The following is a 5,786-nucleotide window of genomic DNA, read 5'->3' as shown; positions in this document are numbered from 1 at the left end:
ACACGCCTCCCAGTTTCAGTCTCTTTGGCATAAGCTGCTACATGATTTCAGAATGGCTTTTGAGAATAATCGGAAGTGATGGAATGCCAGAATTGGGCAGTGGATGAGAGAGATGGTTCAATCACATTTTGAACACAAGGCACCTGATTCTAATCCAACTTTTAGGTACACAATAGACTTCAGCATTAAGTATGATTCTATTTCACCCTGCTCAAGTCCCTGAAAAGCTGTTTATAAAAGGTGGGTTGGAACTTCTCATATTTTAGTTTTTAGAAACTTAATTTTTAAGAGTAATGTTTTGTCACAAGCAGAAACATTAGTTTTCAGATTCTTTTACATGGTAGAATAGAATTGTACTCGGATGCCTAAGTCCACTTAAACACCTACTAGATGGAAGAGGATGTGGGGTGTTGCCCAAGGTATCCTCAGCTTTAATTCTGACACTCATTCATGCTGTAGCCTTAGGCTAGTCATTTAAGCTCTGCCTCAATGACACCATCTGTAAAATACACAAGATACCCACAAACCTTGCTCAAAGACCTTTGAAGGTGGTGTTGTTTTTTTTTTTTTTTTTTTTGTTAGCCACACATCTATAAAGCAAATTGATTAAGTATAAACATCACCAGGGCTCCCAAGAATAAAGGTTGTTGCCTTAAAAATATTGCTTCCAATACAATGGAATGTTATAAAAGGATGGTTCAATTAGAAATTTCAAGTTGTGACCAGTATTATTCACTGTAGTTACAATATGAAGCTGAGATGAGATGAACTGTAAAGCAGATGCAGATAATTACTCAAATTCGTATACATTTTTTAAACAGTAATATGAGTGAGTGCCATTTTTTTCATTAACAAAGAATCTAAGCAATGGGAGAAAAAAATCCAACAATACAAGTGCAAGAATCTCTCGGCTCAAAGCCACCATAGCAACAATATAATCTTCCTTGGAATGTGCCAAATACACATCTCAGTTGATGAACTGACATAACTAATTAACCTTGTAGGATAGCAGCATGGGCAAAAAATCTTTGTGGAACTAAGTAAAAGAGTATTTCATAAAATGAAGAGGCTTGGCTAACTCAAAGTCTCACAAAAAAAAAAAAGCTTTTGATTCTCCCAGGTACAAAAGACTTCAGTGATAGAATTCTATAGTATCCTGAAACACTTTCTCCACTTTGAAAATACAGTATGTAGCAAAATGTGCAAATAAGGATTCTGTAAGAGTCACAGTGACCTGATTATTGCAATATGGTGGACAGGCTGGTTCCAAATGCAGATAAAGTGGGAAGGGTGACCACAAGGCTGAGTATCTAGTCTCAGTCTCCACTGGTTTATAGAATGGTAGTTTAGTCCTATGTCTAAAAATGGTTGGTTAACAGAAGGCAATTATAATCTCTCCTAGTGAAAGCCTGTATCTGGACACCACACCCCTAAAGTGTTTGATTCTGGCAGCAGGAAAATACCTCAAGTTGGCTACTGAAATGTGAAATCACAGTTTCAGACCTCACTTTGCTCAGGATATGTAATGTCTTTGAACAACTGTGGACTTGAAACCCTAGGCATCAGCAATAGCAGACTGATAGATGCGAGCAAGAAGCAATTCAAGCATGAAAAGAAACATCTTGCATGCTCAGGCTGTAATGACAATGAACATTCAGGAGAGGTGCTCACCATTGCAGATTCTGAGGAAGGCTCCCGGTTGATGAATGACTATCTAACTGATTCAATCATACAGAGCTATATTCTAACAGAGGAAGATAACAATGAGGACAAAGACAAACTCTGTAATTGCCTCCAAGATGTGAATGCCAGAATATCATGCTTTCTTCCTCGTGATTGACAACTTTCATGCCAATATAAAGTGTGAAAAAATCAAGGGATTTGCAAAGAGAGCCTAGCTTTAACCAAAAGGTCCATTGAACTATTTCTTGTAAATGCCTATCTCCTTCAGACATGCACAAAGCACCATGGATCTTACCAGATGACAAAATAAAAAAAAAAAAAAATGGATCAACATGTTACCATATTTGTATCCACCTGATGTTTGCATCATTTTATCCAAGATGCGAAGACATACTGAGCAGCAGATGTCAGCAGAGATCACAATCTATGCATCATCAAATAGAAAATTTAAATTGAAAAGATTAACCTTAAACAAATTGCCAAAGAAATGTAATGATACAATCCTAAAAACAAAACCAGTAATGTGATGAATTTAAACATGAACAGAGGAATAGCTCTGAAAGAATTTTAAGAGGGAGAAGAACATGAGCCAGAGTAGAATTGAAGAAAAACAGGCAGTGTTCCCAAATGTGATTCAAGGTGCAACAGTCACAGCTGAATAGCAAACTAAATAGAGCAAGAATTGGTCAAGACAAAAGGTGTGGTATGTCACAGAGGAAGAGAGCACTGAAAGAAACTCCTTGAATATTAAGACTAGCAAAACAATCATAAAAACAAAAGGAGAAGAGCAACAAGAGAAAACAGCCCAAGGCAACATTTAGGTAAAAATAAATGGAGACATGTTGCAGGTCTAGTGCTGAATCTTGATATGGCATGAAACCACAGAACTATTTGAGTGCCTAAAACTCCAGGGAAATTCTAAAACAAGAATTCGACCCATCAAAAAAAAAAAAAGATGGGGAAAAATTAAATACAACACATGAACTGAGCATTTCAAAGGAATCCTTCCAGCCCAGCCCCATATCAATTACTAGATTCTGATTGAAATATATGAACTCAGACAACTTGCCATTAACACCAACCAAACAGAAGTAACAGAACTGCAATAGCCATCAAGAAACTGATTGCTGGAGTGGATTTTCATGGCCCTGTTTATTTTCCTCCATGAAATTTTTTTCAGCGCTAAATCCAGGTCTTTTCCCTTCTTGTTAGCTTCAGCTTGACCAGAGACCAAAAAAAGTTTTTTTTTTTTTTGTTTTTTTTTATTTGTGATGCTTCTCAGTTAGCTAAAGGACTTGCCATTAAAGAGTCACAAACTCAGTGTGATACTACAATGAATGAAGGAAGGAGTAGCAGTTGGTAGAAGCTTAGTGTTCTGTAATTATGAACAACCATACAACAGGATGGTCCAGTATGAATGCTGGAATTTAGATTGGTTACATGCTCTATTACTGCTTAGTAGGGCTGTGCAAAGCTTTGGTCCCCAATTTTCAATTTGGCCCAATTTTTTTCCTGTGGCCAAATCTCTAAATCCAAATCAAATCAGAGGACCCTTTTAATTTCTCTGAATTGAATCGGAAAGATTTGGCGCTTTTTTTTTTCTCAGATGTAGAAAAAACATTTAAAGCTGTGTCTACATACCTCCTAAGTAGCAAGTGGCTCATGAATGCACCCCTACTGCTTAGCATTGCCTTCAGCTGGAAAATGTGCATACAAGTATATAGGCTGCACAAATACCAAGGGGATTTTTATACATGTAAGTGCCACAGAACTGGGCACTTTGAATAGCACCTGGCACTGTCACTTGCAGGTGTATAAGCAGTGAAATGTGCATCAGCACACAGTGGCGGTGGTTTGCTTTTGAATGAAAACACAGAGGGTGTTCCAGTTCAAAAGTGCACCGTCATTTTTCTCCATGCTGACATACATTTCACAACTTGTATAACTGCAAGTGATGCAGTGCCATGTGTTAGCTCGTATACAGAGCAGACTTGATTAATGAAGTCTGCTCCAATGTGCATCTGGGCATGAAAATGTATGTATATAAATGCCCCAATATAGCAAGGGTAGACTGCTGGTGATCCAGTTCTATTGATATCCTTGCAAAGCTAAAAAGACAGGCAACCTAGCCAAAAAAAAAACAAAACCCAAAAACCCAACAAGGGCTTAAAATCAGTTGTCAGTACAAAAGTCCTATGCGCTCTGGGTGTGTCTACACATAAATTTTATACATACCTAAACTTAATGCACCTTATCCAAAGATGTGTTTAAGGTGATTTTTAGGTGCACCTCTACACGTGGATGCCTTAATGTGCCTTAATGCGGCTCTGTGGCCTGTCTTGGTTAGCACCTTGGAAAGCCTCTGTCATGGTCCAGCTCTAACCTGCTCCCTCTGTTCCTTCCTCCCTAGCAGATGAGTGGCACTGCCAAGAAGTAAAAGTGGTGGGTGCTTTTGCAGTCACTAGTCTCTCCTGCCCTGGGGCAGAGGTGCAGGGTTGCTGGCTGGGCAACACAGCCCCTGCAGTGGGCTGCCCACCCAGGATTTAGGCACCCTTAGAAGCCAGTGCTGCAGCTCCCATAGGAGACAGACAGGCTGGGTTTGCATCTGACCTGTGTGCCCAGTGCAGCCTTCCCTGCTTCAGCCACCTTCATACCAGGCAAGCGACTGGCTTCCCTGCTAGCAGGACATTATCAGGGGCTCCACCCAGGTAGGGTGGGTGCCACTGTAGCATGAACTTGAACTGATTTTGATATTGATTTAAATGTTAGAAGAAAAACGTTATTAAAATGGGCCTTTCTGGATATGTAATCAATCTTGTATTCTGTGAATAGCTGAAGACTCCATTTTGTACCTCTTTACTTGACATGAGTAGATGAACTTTGTATGCCCTGTGTGTATGTGAAAGGGTGAATGGTGTGGAGGTGGGAAGAGAGACTTAATTGTTTATGTAAGCAGCAAGGTGCCAAATGTGTAAGTTACCAGTTGGTAAACTAACTAATGAATGGCTGAAGAATCCCTTTTGAGGCCTGGGGCACAAAGGAGGTTATTGAGAGTGCTGCATATCCTGCCATGTGGGCAGCAAGGACACTTCAAGGCTGAGATACCAACTTTTATGACCAACATGACCTTGAGATGAGCAGAAGACAGATGAGAAATAACTTCTAAAACCTAGACTCAGCATGGAAAACCCTTGAAGTGCTGAAACAAAGGATGGCAACTTCTATAAAAGAAAGCTCTGAAAAATGCCAGATTGGGTGAGCCTTCTCTTGACTGCTGCTTTCTTTGGAGCACAGACACTTCTGTTCACCCTGCTTCAGCTTCTATCTTCATCTTCTCAATAGGCCTGGGCTGGCCACCCAGTGCCAATATTGAGCAGCAGTTGCTGGTAACTAACATCTGAATGGAATAGTTGTGTATGATATGTGTGTCTGTATGAACAGTGCATCCAAACTTCTGTCTGTTTTTCATATAATCAATAAACATCATCTTTAGCCTTATCCCCCTCTTATAAGGTCTTGCTCTTGATTTTGAGTTGATTAATTGGTAATTTAAAGTAACATTACACCAGTGCAGCTGACATACTGCTAAGGTGCTACACATGGGTTACAAAGTCTTAACTAACTGGGCCTAAACTTGATACCCACTTCATATAGGTATCAAATTTTAGTACCAGATTACCCTAACTTGCCATATTTAAGGCCCATTTTAAGGATGGGCATGGGTATACCTGTCCTTTAATGCATCTTAAATATGGTGACTAATTCCAAGTTTTAATTGCCCTACTTCACCTTAAGGTTGCACATGTAAACACGGCTTATGAGAACAAAACTGCAAATCAACATAATGGCAGTGATATGTTATAGCTAGGAAAGCTGAAGAGCTTCCAAGGTATTAGACAGGAAAGTTTTTAGATGGGAAACTAGATGACTGAAAACAAAGTCTGAAATAGATTCTAGGTACTGAGTGAAAAGAGTCAATCAACAAAGGTTGGAGAAATCAACAAATAACAGGCTGCCTGCATTAGATTAAAAAAGAAACATTGTACACATCAAAGGCATATACTTTGGATAGCAACAGATAGACCTTCCCCCCCCCCCCCCCC

This window comes from Gavialis gangeticus, unplaced genomic scaffold, assembly GCF_001723915.1.
Source record: "Gavialis gangeticus isolate Ggan-Ray unplaced genomic scaffold, GavGan_comp1, whole genome shotgun sequence".
In the NCBI taxonomy this organism is placed as follows: Eukaryota; Metazoa; Chordata; order Crocodylia; family Gavialidae; genus Gavialis; species Gavialis gangeticus.
Note: the sequence above shows the minus strand (reverse complement) of the source record.